The following is a 16,379-nucleotide window of genomic DNA, read 5'->3' as shown; positions in this document are numbered from 1 at the left end:
GAATCCCCCACCATCAACATCCTGGGGGTCACCATTGACCAGAAACTTAACTGGACCATCCATATAAATACTGTGGCTACGAGAGCAGGTCAGAGGCTGGGTATTCTGCGGTGAGTGACTCACCTCCTGACTCCCCGAAGCCTTTCCACCATTTACAAGGCACAAGTCAGGAGTGTGATGGAATACTCTCCACTTGCCTGAATGAGTACAGCTCCAACAACACTCAAGAAGCTCGACACCATCCAAGACAAAGCAGCCCGCTTGATTGGCACCCCATCCACCACCCTAAACATTCACTCCCTTCACCACCGGCGCACTGTGGCTGCAGTGTGTACCATCCACAGGATGCACTGCAGCAACTCGCCAAGGCTTCTTCGACAGCACCTCCCAAACTCGCGACCTCTACCACCTAGAAGGACAAGAGCAGCAGGTACATGGGAACAACACCACCTGCACTGTGGGAGAACCTTCACCACATAGACTGCAGCGGTTCAAGAAGGCGGCTCACCACCACCTTCTCAAGGGCAATTAGGGATGGGAAATAAATGCCGGCCTCGCCAGCAACGCCCACATCCCATGAATGAATAAAAAAAATCCCCACATTCATTCAATCCATCAAACTACATACTCAATCAATCAATCAATCAATCCCACACTCAATCAATAAATCAATCAATGACCACACTCAATCAATAAATCAATAAATCCCCACACTCAATCGATCAATCACTCTAACCCCACACTCAATAAATCAGTCAGTTAATTCCTGCACTAATCAATTGATCAATCCCCACCCTCAATCAATCCTCACACTCAATCAACCAATCAATCCCCACACTCAATCAATTGATCAATCCCCACACTTGATCAATTGATCAATCCACACAACCAATCAACCCCACACTCAACCAATCAATCCCCACACTCAATCAATTGATCAATCCCCACCCTCAATCAATCCCCACACTCACTAAATCCTCACACTCAATCAACCAATCCCCACACTCAATCAATCCTCACACTCAATCAATCAACCAATCCCCACACTCAATCAATCCCCACACTCAATCAATCAATCCCCACACTCAATCAATCAATCCCCACACTCAATCAATCAATCAATCCCCACAATCAATCAATCGATCAATCCCCACAATCAATCAATCCACTCAATCAATCGATCAATCCACACAATCAATCCTCACACTCAATCAACCAATCAATCCCCACACTCAATCAATTGATCAATCCCCACCCTCAATCAATCCCCACCCTCAATCAATTGATCAATCCCCACACTCGATCAATCAATCACCACACTCAATCAATCAATCCCCACACTCAATCAATCAATCACCACACTCAATCAATCAATCCCCACACTCAATCAATCAATCCCCACACTCAATCAATCAATCAATCACCACACTCAATCAATCAATCCCCACACTCAATCAATCAATCCCCACACTCAATCAATCAATCAATCCCCACACTCAATCAATCAATCCCCACACTCAATCAATCGATCAATCCCCACACTCAATCAATCGATCAATCCCCACACTCAATCAATCGATCAATCCCCACAATCAATCAATCAATCCCCAAACACACTCAATCATTCCCCACACTCAGTCGATCAATCAATCCCCACATACATCCAATCAATCAATCAATCCCAACGCTCAAACAATCAATCGCCTAACTCAATCAATCATACAATCAATTTCTTCACTCAATCAATCAATCAATTTCCTCACTCACTCAATCAATCAATCAATTTCCTCACTCAATCAATCAAACAATCAATCCCTACACTCAATCAATCAATCAATCCCCACACTAAATCAATCAATCAATCAATTTCCTCACTCAATCAATCAATCAATCAATTTCCTCACTCAATCAATCAATCAATCAATTTCCTCACTCAATCAATCAATCAATCAATTTCCTCACTCAATCAATCAATCAATCAATCAATTTCCTCACTCAATCAATCAATCAATCAATTTCCTCACTCAATCAATCAATCAATCAATCAATTTCCTCACTCAATCACTCAATCAATCAATTTCCTCACTCAATCAATCAATCAATCAATTTCCTCACTCAATCAATCAATCAATCAATTTCCTCACTCAATCAATCAATCAATCAATTTCCTCACTCAATCAATCAATCAATCAATTTCCTCACTCAATCAATCAATCAATCAATTTCCTCACTCAATCAATCAAACAATCAATCCCTACACTCAATCAATCAATCAATCCCCACACTCAATCAATCAATCAATCCCCACACTCAATCAATCAATCAATCCCCACACTCAATCAATCAATCAATCCCCACACTCAATCAATGAATCCCCACACTCAATCAATCAATCAATCCCCACACTCAATCAATCAATCAATCAATTTCCTCACTCAATCAATCAATCAATCAATTTCCTCACTCAATCAATCAATCAATCAATTTCCTCACTCAATCAATCAATCAATCCCCACACTCAATCAATCAATCAATCCCCACACTCAATCAATCAATCAATCAATCCCCACACTCAATCAATCAATCAATCCCCACACTCAATCAATCAATCAATCCCCACACTCAATCAATCAATCAATCCCCACACTCACTCAATCAATCAATCAATCCCCACACTCAATCAAGCAATCAATCAATTCCCTCACACAATCAATCAATCCCCCACTCAATCAGTCAATTAATTCCCACCCTCAATCAATCAATCCTAACACTCAATCAATCAATCAATTTCCACACTCAATCCAATAATCTGCTCACCAATGCTTAGTTTGGGTTCCGCCAGGACCACTCGGCTCCAGACCTCTTTACAGCCTTGGTCCAAACATGGACAAAAGAGCTGAATTCCGGAGGTGAGGTGAGAGTGACTGCCCTTGACATCAAGGCAGCATTTGACCGAGTGCGGCACCAAGGAGCCCTAGTAAAATTGAAGTCAATGGGAATCAGGGGGAAAACTCTCCAGTGGCTGGAGTCATACCTAGCACAAAGGAAGATGGTAGTGGTTGTTGGAGGCCAATCATCTCAGCCCCAGGACATTGCTGCAGGAGTTCCTCAAGGCAGTGTCCTCGGCCCAACCATCTTCAGCTGCTTCATCAATGACCTTCCCTCCATCATAAGGTCAGAAATGGGAATGTTCGCTGATGATTGCACAGTGTTCAGTTCCATTCGCAAACCCTCAGATAATGAAGCAGTCCGTACCCACATGCAGCAAGACCTGGACAACATCCAGACTTGGGCTGATAAGTGGCAAGTAACATTCGCGCCAGATAAGTGCCAGGCAATGACCATCTCCAATAAGAGAGAGTCTAATCACCTCCCCTTGACATTAAACGGCATTACCATTGCTGAATCCCCCACCATCAACATCCTGGAGGTCACCATTGACCAGAAACTTAACTGGACCAGCCATATAAATACTGTGGCTACAAGAGCAGGTCAGAGGCTGGGTATTCTGCAGCGAGTGACTCACCTCCTGACTCCCCACAGCCTTTCCACCATCTACAAGGCACAAGTCAGGAGTGTGATGGAATACTCTCCACTTGCCTGGATGAGTGCAGCTCCAACAACACTCAAGAAGCTCGACACTATCCAGGACAAAGCAGCCCGCTTGATTGGCACCCCATCCACCACCCTAAGCATTCACTCCCTTCACCACCGGCGCACAGTGGCTGCAGTGTGTACCATCCACAGGATGCACTGCAGCAACTCGCCAAGGCTTCTTCGACAGCGCCTCCCAAACCCGCGACCTCTACCACCTAGAAGGGCAAGGACAGTAGGCACATGGGAACAACACCACCTGCACGTTCCCCTCCAAGTTACACACCATCCCCACTTGGAAATATATCGTCGTTCTTTCATCGTCGCTGGGTTAAATTCCTGGGAACTCCCTTCCGAATAGCACTGTGGGAGAACCTTCACCACACGGACTGCAGCGGTTCAAGAAGGCGGCTCACCACCACCTTATCAAGGGCAATTAGGGATGGGCAATAAATGCCGGCCTCGCCAGCGACGCCCACATCCCATGAACGAATAAAAATTTTTAAAAATCAATCAATCCCCACACTCAATCAATCAATCAATCGACACACTCAATCAATCATTCCCCGCACTCAATCAATCAAACAATCAATCCCCTCACACACTCAATCAATCATTCCCCACACTCAATCAATCAATCAATCACTCCCCGCACTCAATCAATCAAGCCTCACAATCAATCCCCATACTTAATCAATCGATCAATCCCCACATTCAATCAATCGAACAATCAATCCCCTCACACAATCAATCAATCAATCGACACACCCAATCAATCAATCCCCACACTCAATCAATCCCCACACTCAATCAATCAATCATTCCCCACACTCAATCATTCCCCACACTCAATCATTCCCCACACTCAATCATTCCCCACACTCAATCAATCAATCATTCCCCACACTCAATCATTCCCCACACTCAATCAATCAATCATTCCCCACACTCAATCATTCCCCACACTCAATCATTCCCCACACTCAATCATTCCCCACACTCAATCAATCAATCATTCCCCACACTCAATCATTCCCCACACTCAATCAATCAATCATTCCCCACACTCAATCATTCCCCACACTCAATCAATCAATCATTCCCCACACTCACTCAATCCACACACTCAATCAATCAATCATTCCCCACACTCAATTAATAAGCCTCACACACGGTCAATCAATCCCCATACTTAATGAATCATTTCCCACACAATCAATCAATCAATCCCCACACTCAATCATTTCCCACACTCAACTAAATAATCAATCCCCACACTCACTCAATTCACGCACTCAATCAATCAATCTACGCACTCAATCAATCAATCAAACCACACCCTCAATCAATCAATCCCCACACTCAATCAAACAATCAATACCCACCCTCAATCAATTCCCACAATCAATCAATTCCCACACTCAATCAATTTCCACAATCGATCAATTCCCACAATCGATCAATTCCCACAATCGATCAATCAATCCCCACACTCAATCAATTCCCACAATCGATCATCAAACCCCACACTCAATCGATCAATAAATTCCCACAATCGATCAATCAATTCCCACAATCAATCAATCAATCAATCCCCACACTCGATCAATAAATCAGTCCCCACACTCAATCAATCAATCAATCCCCACAATCGATCAATCAATCAATCAATCCCCACAATCGATCAATCAATCAATCAATCCCCACAATCGATCAATCAATCAATCCCCACAATCAATCAATCATTTCCCACAATCAATCAATCAATCCCCACACTCAATCAATCAATCAATCCCCACACTCAATCAATCAATCAATTCCCACACTCAATCAATCAATCAATCCCCACACTCAATCAATCAATTCCCACACTCAATCAATCAATCAATAAATCCCCACACTCAATCAATTGATCAATCCCCACCCTCAATCAATCAATCCCCACACTCGATCAATCGATCAATCCCCACAATCAATCAATCAATCAATCCCCACACTCGATGAATCAATCCCCACAATCAATCAATCAATCCCCACACTCGATCAATCAATCAATCCCCACACTCGATCAATCAATCAATCCCCACACTCAATCAATCAATCCCCACAATCAATCAATCAATCAATCCCCACACTCGATGAATCAATCCCCACAATCAATCAATCAATCCCCACACTCGATCAATCAATAAATCCCCACACTCAATCAATTGATCAATCCCCACCCTCAATCAATCAATCCCCACACTCGATCAATCGATCAATCCCCACAATCAATCAATCAATCAATCCCCACACTCGATGAATCAATCCCCACAATCAATCAATCAATCCCCACACTCGATCAATCAATCAATCCCCACACTCGATCAATCAATCAATCCCCACACTCAATCAATCAATCCCCACAATCAATCAATCAATCAATCCCCACACTCGATGAATCAATCCCCGCAATCAATCAATCAATCCCCACACTCGATCAATCAATCAATTCCCACACTCAATCAATCAATCAATCAATCCCCACACTCAATCAATCAATCCCCACAATCAATCAATCAATCAATCCCCACACTCGATGAATCAATCCCCACAATCAATCAATCAATCCCCACACTCGATCAATCAATCAATCCCCACACTCGATCAATCAATCAATCCCCACACTCAATCAATCAATCCCCACAATCAATCAATCAATCAATCCCCACACTCGATGAATCAATCCCCGCAATCAATCAATCAATCCCCACACTCGATCAATCAATCAATTCCCACACTCAATCAATCAATCAATCAATCCCCACACTCAATCAATCAATTCCCACACTCAATCAATCAATCAATTCCCACACTCAATCAATCAATCAATCAATCCCCACACTCAATCAATCAATTCCCACACTCGATCAATCAATCAATCCCCACAATCAATCAATCAATCAATCAATCCCCACACTCAATCAATCAATTCCCACACTCGATCAATCAATCAATCCCCACAATCAATCAATCAATCAATCCCCACACTCAATCAATCAATCAATCCCCTCAATCAATCAATCAATCAATCCCCACAATCAATCAATCAATCAATCAATCCCCACAATCAATCAATCGATCAATCCCCACAATCAATCAATCGATCAATCCCCACAATCAATCAATCAATCCCCACAATCAATCAATCAATCAATCCCCACAATCAATCAATCGATCAATCCCCACAATCAATCAATCAATCAATCAATCAATCCCCACAATCAATCAATCGATCAATCCCCACAATCAATCAATCAATCAATCAATCCCCACAATCAATCAATCAATCAATCAATCAATCCCCACAATCAATCAATCGATCAATCCCCACAATCAATCAATCAATCAATCCCCACAATCAATCAATCGATCAATCCCCACAATCAATCAATCAATCAATCAATTCCCACACTCGATCAATCAATCAATCCCCACAATCAATCAATCAATCAATCCCCACAATCAATCAATCAATCAATCAATCCCCACAATCAATCAATCGATCAATCCCCACAATCAATCAATCGATCAATCCCCACAATCAATCAATCAATCCCCACAATCAATCAATCAATCAATCCCCACAATCAATCAATCGATCAATCCCCACAATCAATCAATCAATCAATCGATCAATCCCCACAATCAATCAATCAATCAATCCCCACACTCGATCAATCAATCAATCAATCAATCCTCACTCTCAACATTGAAGACTTAACATTGAGCACCAGTGATCGATATCTAACCCCAACACTCAGCTCCCAAGGGAATGATGCGATATCAGAGTGTGTAAATATGGATATAATACTGTGACTAAAATGAAACATGAAGCTTGATATTGGTGTCTTTCATTCAATTATGGTGCAAAAGGGGTTCAAACCAATCTACTCACAAAATTCTTGCCTCCTCTTTAGTTGTTACAACTGTGACATGATTTTGTCTGAGGGAGGGCCCAAGCCATTCAATTCAAATTCAAATATTTTGTGGGATTTGTTCAAATATGGGTTTGAATGGAGGCGTTTTTTAAAATTTAACAGAAAGCTGTTTAAATCTGCTTGGTCCTGGCCGATTTCTTGAATGTTTTTATCAGCCTGTCTTCAAACTCGTGAAGCCTTAAAAAAATCAGGCCAAATAAGAATATTACTTACGTCATATCATATTTAGATCAGGTGCTGTAAAAAGTGAGCTATTTCTAATTTTCTATCTCACCAGCAACGATCCAAGCTGTGTAAAATACATTGAGATGTCAGCTGTTCATTTCTCCTTTTACTATTCCACAAATACATTTGGAAGTTAAAGCCTAACAACTTCATCAATGACCTTCCCTCCATCATAAGGTCAGAAATGGGGACGTTCGCTGATGATTGCACAGTGTTCAGTTCCATTCGCAACCCCTCAGATAATGAAGCAGTCCGAGCCCGCATGCAGCAAGACCTGGACAACATCCAGGCTTGGGCTCATAAGTGGCAAGTAACATTCGCGCCAGATAAGTGCCAGGCAATGACCATCTCCAACAAGAGAGAGTCTAACCACCTCCCCTTGACATTCAACGGCATTGCCATCGCCAAATCCCCCACCATCAACATCCTGGGGGTCACCATTGACCAGAAACTTAACTGGACCAGCCACATAAATACTGTGACGACAAGAGCAGGTCAGAGGCTGGGTATTCTGTGGCGAGTGACTCACCTCCTGACTCCCCAAAGCCTTCCCACCATCTGCAAGGCACAAGTCAGGAGTGTGATGGAATACTCTCCACTTGCCTGGATGAGTGCAGCTCCAACAACACTCAAGAAGCTGAACACAATCCAGGACAATGCAGCCCGCTTGATTGGCACCCCATCCACCACCCTAAACATTCACTCCCTTCACCACCGGCGCACTGTGGCTGCAGTGTGTACCATCCACAGGATGCACTGCAGCAACTCGCCAAGGCTTCTTCGACAGCACCTCCCAAACCCGCGATCTCTACCATCTAGAAGGACAAGAGCAGCAGGCGCATGGGAACAACACCCCCTGCACGTTCCCCTCCGAGTCACACACCATCCCGACTTGGAAATATATCACCGTTCCTTCATCGTCGCTGGGTCAAAGTCCTGGAACTCCCTTCCTAACAGCACTGTGGGGGAACCTTCACCACACGGACTGCAGCGGTTCAAGAAGGCGGCTCACCACCACCTTCTCGAGGGCAATTAGGGATGGGCAATAAATGCTGGCCTCGCCAGCGACGCCCACATCCCATGTAACGAATTTTAAAAAAACAGGTTTATGTAGTGTTATTTTGCCACCTCTCAAAGACAGGGAGGAACCCGTGAGGACATGTATGTGTCAGCCATGGCTGAGTGGGTATCACTCTCGCCTCTGGGTCAGGAGGTCATGGGTTCAAGTCCCACACCAGAGACTTGGGCACAAAATCCAGGCTGGCATTTCAGTGCAGTATTGTGGGAGTACAGCACTGTCGGAGGGGCAGTATTGAGGAAGTGGTGCACTGTCGGAGGGTCAGTACTGAGGGAGTACTGCACTGTCGGAGGGTCAGTACTGAGGGAGTACTGCACTGTCGGAGGGACAGTACTGAGGGAGTGCTGCACTGTCGGAGGGTCAGTACTGAGGGAGTACTGCACTGTCGGAGGGTCAGTACTGAGGGAGTGCTGCACTGTCGGAGGGTCAGTACTGAGGGAGCGCCGCACTGTCGGAGGGTCAGTACTGAGGGAGTGCTGCACTGTTGGAGGGTCAGTACTGAGGGAGCGCCGCACTGTCGGAGGGTCAGTACTGAGGGAGTGGTGCACTGTCGGAGGGTCAGTACTGAGGGAGTACTGCACTGTCGGAGGGTCAGTACTGAGGGAGTGCTGCACTGTCGGAGGGTCAGTACTGAGGGAGTGCTGCACTGTCGGAGGGTCAGTACTGAGGGAGTGCGGCACTGTCGGAGGGTCAGTACTGAGGGAGTACTGTACTGTCGGAGAGACAGTAGTGAGGGAGCGCTGCAGTATCGGAGAGGCAGTACTGAGGAGGGGCAGTACTGAGGGAATGCTGCACTGTCGGAGGGGCAGTACTGAGGGAATGCTGCACTGTCGGAGGTGCCGTCTTTGAGATGAGATACTAAATTGAGCGAAAGCATTCTCCTGGTGTCCTGGCGAATATTTATCCCTCAACCAACACCTAAAAACAGATGATCTGGTCATTATCACACTGCTGTTTGTGGAATCTTGCTGTGTGTAAATTGGCTGCCATGATTCCTACATTACAACATTGACTGCACTTCAAATGCACTTCATTGGCTGTAAAACACTTTGGGATGTTGTGAAAGGTATTATATAAATGCAAATCTTTCCTTCTTTCTTTATCCTGCAGCTGAAATAAACCAAAAGGATCTCTGTTTGTCCCCATGTCACGCTACAGAAGTACCAAGCTATCAGAGCAATGAAAGAACTCTCTGGGACATAGAGTGCTGGGGCTGAAATACGACAGTAAAATATACAAGCCAAAAATATCTGAAGTAAAATGAATAAAATGTACGAGGGGCTCCTATTAATACACATCACATAAACCATGAGTCTGTATCAGACAATAACACAAAGAGGGGAACAGTTCCAGAATCAGACCACACTGAATTCTTCCCACAGCTGTTGGCAGTTCCAATGAAAGGCAGGCACAGGTCACTGTGGCAATTGGAATACAGGCTGCATTCCTTCATCCCAAGCTCAAATTGTCCCAAGGTGCCTGTGCTCAGGGAAGGAAACTATGGAAAAAGTATTGGATTTCCTGGTGCTCAGAGATGGGCTCTCACATAATGGGATGGGGAGGGTTTGGATGATCAATCTATTCAATGAGTGGAGCACACGTCACTGGTCTAACCAGAGGGAGGCCGCACCCAAAAGGGGCAGATCCATGTCTCAGGGCCTTGTGCATCATCAATCCTCAATCTCCCATATCGATCCCATTGTTTCTCTCACTTTATTAGCACTATTATTCAAATGGAGCAACAAATCTCTTACACACAAGAATCCCATTTTAGATCTCAGTTTCATATTTTAAATCAGAATCAATCTGTGAGTCCTGGTTACTCAGGGTATATCTTTGCTGGGATCAATGAGCCCTTGATTGTGTGCAGAGTGCGTGTTTGTGTATGTGCGTGTGTCTATGGGTGTGTGTGTCTGTGGGTGTGTGTGTCTGTATGTGTGTGTGTGTCTGTGGGTGTGTGTGTCTGTGGGTGTGTGTGTCTGTGGGTGCGTGTGTCTGTGGGTGTGTGTGTCTGTGGGTGCGTGTGTCTGTATGTGTGTGTGTGTCTGTGGGTGTGTGTGTCTGTGGGTGTGTGTGTCTGTGGGTGCGTGTGTCTGTGGGTGTGTGTGTCTGTGGGTGCGTGTGTCTGTATGTGTGTGTGTGTCTGTGGGTGTGTGTGTCTGTATGTGTGTGTGTGTCTGTGTGGGTGTGTGTCTGTGGGTGCGTGTGTCTGTGGGTGCGTGTGTCTGTGGGTGCGTGTGTCTGTATGTGTGTGTGTGTCTGTGGGTGCGTGTGTCTGTATGTGTGTGTGTGTCTGTGGGTGCGTGTGTCTGTATGTGTGTGTGTGTCTGTGGGTGCGTGTGTCTGTATGTGTGTGTGTGTCTGTGGGTGCGTGTGTGTCTGTGGGTGTGTGTGTCTGTGGGTGCGTGTGTCTGTGGGTGCGTGTGTCTGTATGTGTGTGTGTGTCTGTGGGTGCGTGTGTGTCTGTGGGTGTGTGTGTCTGTATGTGTGTGTGTGTCTGTGGGTGCGTGTGTCTGTATGTGTGTGTGTGTCTGTGGGTGCGTGTGTGTCTGTGGGTGTGTGTGTCTGTGGGTTCGTGTGTCTGTGGGTGCGTGTGTCTGTGGGTGCGTGTGTCTGTGTGGGTGTGTGTCTGTGGGTGTGTGTGTCTGTGGGTGCGTGTGTCTGTGGGTGCGTGTGTCTGTGTGGGTGTGTGTCTGTGGGTGTGTGTGTCTGTGGGTGCGTGTGTCTGTGGGTGCGTGTGTCTGTGTGGGTGTGTGTCTGTGGGTGCGTGTGTCTGTGGGTGCGTGTGTCTGTGGGTGCGTGTGTCTGTGGGTGCGTGTGTCTGTGTGGGTGTGTGTCTGTGGGTGCGTGTGTCTGTGTGGGTGTGTGTCTGTTGGTGTGTGTGTCTGTGGGTGCGTGTGTCTGTATGTGTGTGTGTGTCTGTGGGTGCCTGTGTCTGTATGTGTGTGTGTGTCTGTGTGGGTGTGTGTCTGTGGGTGTGTGTGTCTGTGGGTGCGTGTGTCTGTATGTGTGTGTGTGTCTGTGGGTGCGTGTGTGTCTGTGGGTGTGTGTGTCTGTGGGTGCGTGTGTCTGTGTGGGTGTGTGTCTGTGGGTGTGTGTGTCTGTGGGTGCGTGTGTCTGTGGGTGTGTGTGTCTGTATGTGTGTGTGTGTCTGTGTGTGTCTGTGTGTGTCTGTGGGTGTGTGTGTCTGTGGGTGCGTGTGTCTGTGGGTGTGTGTGTCTGTATGTGTGTGTGTGTCTGTGGGTGCGTGTGTCTGTATGTGTGTGTGTGTCCGTGGGTGCGTGTGTGTCTGTGGGTGCGTGTGTCTGTGTGTGCGTGTGGGTGTGTGTCTGTGGGTGTGTGTGTCTGTATGTGTGTGTGTGTCTGTGGGTGCGTGTGTCTGTGGGTGCGTGTGTCTGTATGTGTGTGTGTGTCTGTGGGTGCGTGTGTGTCTGTGGGTGCGTGTGTCTGTGTGTGCGTGTGTCTGTGTGGGTGTGTGTCTGTGTGGGTGTGTGTCTGTGGGTGCGTGTGTCTGTGGGTGCGTGTGTCTGTGTGGGTGTGTGTCTGTGGGTGCGTGTGTCTGTATGTGTGTGTGTGTCTGTATGTGTGTGTGTGTCTGTGGGTGCGTGTGTCTGTGTGGGTGTGTGTCTGTGGGTGCGTGTGTCTGTATGTGTGTGTGTGTCTGTGTGCGTGTGTGTGTGCGTGTGTCTGTGTGCGTGTGTGTGTGTATGTGTGTGGGTGTGTGTGTCCATGTATGCGTGTGCTTGTGCATTTGTGTGTAAATTACAGGATGTGTGAAGGAGAACAGGCTGAAGCTGTGCTATAACCAGGCTACACCTTGGATTGGTGACTCTTGTGGGTTTGCCTTTGTCACCTCCAGGTTGGACTCCCATCTTCCACCCTCCATAAAGATCATCCAAAATTCTGCTTCCTAAATCTCTCCTTTAAGACGCTCCTTAAACCTACATCTTTGACCGAGCTGTTGGTCACCTGACCGAACATCTCCATGTAGCTTTGTGTCAAATTTTGTTTGATAATCGTTCCTGTGAAGCACCTTGGGACGTTTTACTGTGTTAAAAGCACTGTATAAATGCAAGTTGTAGTTGTTGCAGTGAGGCCCATGAGCCCTGGCGCTCTCTGTGCTGGGCCTTCACTGATTCCATATGTTTCCTGTCTCCTTCATCCAACTGACTGGATATGGAAAGAGTGGGATAGGACAGGGGAGGCAGCTCAGAAATGACAGTGAGTTGGACAACAAAAAAGATAAGGTAGAACAGTGGGAGATGACGTTGAATACAGAGCAGTGTGAAGGACAACATATATTCCAGTGTCCGAGAGGTGAGCTCAGTGTAAAAGGAGAGTCCGAGAGGTGAGCGCAGTGTAAAAGGAGAGTCCGAGAGGTGAGCGCAGTGTAAAAGGAGAGTCCGAGAGGTGAGCGCGGTGTAAAAGGAGAGTCCGAGAGGTGAGCGCAGTGTAAATGGAGAGTCCGAGAGGTGAGCGCGGTGTAAAAGGAGAGTCCGAGAGGTGAGCGCAGTGTAAAAGGAGAGTCCGAGAGGTGAGCACAGTGTAAAAGGAGAGTCCGAGAGGTGAGCACGGTGTAAAAGGAGAGTCCGAGAGGTGAGCACAGTGTAAAAGGAGAGTCCGAGAGGTGAGCGCGGTGTAAAAGGAGAGTCCGAGAGGTGAGCACGGTGTAAAAGGAGAGTCCGAGAGGTGAGCGCGGTGTAAAAGGAGAGTCCGAGAGGTGAGCGCAGTGTAAAAGGAGAGTCAGAGAGGTGAGCACGGTGTAAAAGGAGAGTCCGAGAGGTGAGCACAGTGTAAAAGGAGAGTCCGAGAGGTGAGCGCAGTGTAAAAGGAGAGTCCGAGAGGTGAGCGCGGTGTAAAAGGAGAGTCCGAGAGGTGAGCGCGGTGTAAAAGGAGAGTCCGAGAGGTGAGCGCGGTGTAAAAGGAGAGTCCGAGAGGTGAGCGCGGTGTAAAAGGAGAGTCCGAGAGGTGAGCGCGGTGTAAAAGGAGAGTCCGAGAGGTGAGCTCAGTGTAAAAGGAGAGTCCGAGAGGTGAGCGCGGTGTAAAAGGAGAGTCCGAGAGGTGAGCGCAGTGTAAAAGGAGAGTCCGAGAGGTGAGCTCAGTGTAAAAGGAGAGTCAGAGAGGTGAGCACGGTGTAAAAGGAGAGTCCGAGAGGTGAGCTCAGTGTAAAAGGAGAGTCCGAGAGGTGAGCGCAGTGTAAAAGGAGAGTCCGAGAGGTGAGCACGGTGTAAAAGGAGAGTCCGAGAGGTGAGCGCTGTGTAAAAGGAGAGTCCGAGAGGTGATCACGGTGTAAAAGGAGAGTCCGAGAGGTGAGCGCAGTGTAAAAGGAGAGTCCGAGAGGTGAGCTCAGTGTAAAAGGAGAGTCAGAGAGGTGAGCACGGTGTAAAAGGAGAGTCCGAGAGGTGAGCACGGTGTAAAAGGAGAGTCCGAGAGGTGAGCACGGTGTAAAAGGAGAGTCCGAGAGGTGAGCTCAGTGTAAAAGGAGAGTCCGAGAGGTGAGCACGGTGTCAAAGGAGAGTTCGAGAGGTGAGCACAGTGTAAAAGGAGAGTCCGAGAGGTGAGCGCAGTGTAAAAGGAGAGTCCGAGAGGTGAGCTCAGTGTAAAGGGAGAGTCCGAGAGGTGAGCTCAGTGTAAAAGGTGAGTCCGAGAGGTGAGCGCAGTGTAAAAGGAGAGTCCGAGAGGTGAGCCCAGTGTAAAGGGAGAGTCTGAGAGGTGAGCGCAGTGTAAAAGGAGAGTCCGAGAGCGGGAGGAGAGTCTGAGAGGTGAGCGCAGGGTAAATCTAAGGCAAGTCATGGCAGCACAGCTCGCACCCGTGATATGCTCCTCCTGCACTATGTGGGAAGTCATGGACACGACAGGTGTCCCTGGTGACCATGTGTGCAGGAAGTGTGTCCAGCTGCAGCTACTGACTAACCGTATTTCGGAGCTGGAGCTGCGGGTGGATTCACTGTGGAGCATCCGTGATGCTGAGACTATCGTGGATAGCACGTTCAGTGAGGTGGTCACACTGCAGGTAAAGATTACACAGGCAGAAAGGAAATGGGTGACCGCCAGGCAGAGTAAAAGGACTTGGCAGGTAGAGCAGGAGTCCCCTGGGGCCATCTCCCCATCAAACAGATATACCGCTTTGGATACTGTTGGGGGAGATGGTTTATCAGAGGAAAGCAGCAAGGGCCAAGTTCGGAGCACCACGGGTGGCTCTGCTGCACAGGAGGGGAGGAAGAAGAGTGGCAGGGCTATAGTGATAGGGGATTCAATTGTCAGGGGAACAGATAGGCATTTCTGCGGCCGCAAACGTGACTCCAGGATGGTATGTTGCCTCCCTAGTGCTAGGGTCAAGGATGTCATGGAGCGGCTGCAGGGCATTCTGGAGGGAGAGGGCGAACAGCCAGTAGTCGTGGTCCATATTGGTACCAACGACATAGGTAAAAAAAGGGATGAGATCCTGCAAGGTGAATTTAAGGAGTTAGGAGATAAATTAAAAAGCAGGACCTCAAAGGTAGTGATCTCAGGATTACTACCAGTGCCACGTGCTAGTGAGTATAGGAACAGGAGAATAGACAGGATGAATGCGTGGCTGCAGGGATGGTGTTGGAGGAAGGGATTTAGATTCCTGGGACATTGGGACCAGTTCTGGGGAAGGTGGGACCTGTACAAGCGGGACGGGTTACACCCGAGCAGGACCAGGACTGATGTCCTCGCGGGGGTGTTTGCTAGTGCTGTTGGGGAAAGTTTAAACTAGAATGGCAGGGGGATGGGAACCTGAGCAGGGAGACAGAGGGGGGGAAACAAGGATAGAAACAAAAGACAGAAAGGGAAGAAGCAATAGTGGAAGGCAGAGAAAACAAGGGCGAAAAACAAATAGGGGCATCGTGCAAAATAAAACTAAGATGACTAGCAATCTTTAAAAGACAAGTCTAAAGGCATTGTGTCTTAATGCGCAGAGCATTCCCAATAATGTAGATGAATTAACAGCGCAGATAGATATTAACGGGTATGATATAGTTGCGATTACGGAGACATGGCTGCAGGGTGACCAAGGATGGGAACTGAACATCCAGGGGTATTCAATATTCAGGAAGGACAGGCAAAAAGGGAAAGCAGGTGGGGTAGCGTTGTTAGTAAAGGAGGAAATCAATGCAATAGTGAGGAAGGATATTGGCTCGGAAAATCACAATGTGGAATCTGTACGAGTGGAGCTAAGAAACACCAAGGGGCAGAAAACGTTGGTGGGGGTTGTCTACAGGCCCCCAAACAGTAGTGGAGATGTAGGGGAGGGCATTAAACAGGAAATTAGAGACACATGCAAGAAGAGTACAACTATAATCATGGGTAACTTTAATCTACATATAGATTGGTCAAACCAAATTATCAATAATACTGTGGGGGAGGAATTTCTGGAGTGTGTAAGTGACTGTTTTCTAGACCAATACGTTGAGGAACCAACTATAGAACAGGCGATCCTAGACTGGGTATTGTGCAATGAGAAAGGATTAATT

The sequence above is a fragment of the Heptranchias perlo genome, unplaced genomic scaffold (genome assembly GCF_035084215.1).
Source record: "Heptranchias perlo isolate sHepPer1 unplaced genomic scaffold, sHepPer1.hap1 HAP1_SCAFFOLD_184, whole genome shotgun sequence".
In the NCBI taxonomy this organism is placed as follows: domain Eukaryota; kingdom Metazoa; phylum Chordata; class Chondrichthyes; order Hexanchiformes; family Hexanchidae; genus Heptranchias; species Heptranchias perlo.
This window is presented reverse-complemented; position numbering follows the sequence as displayed.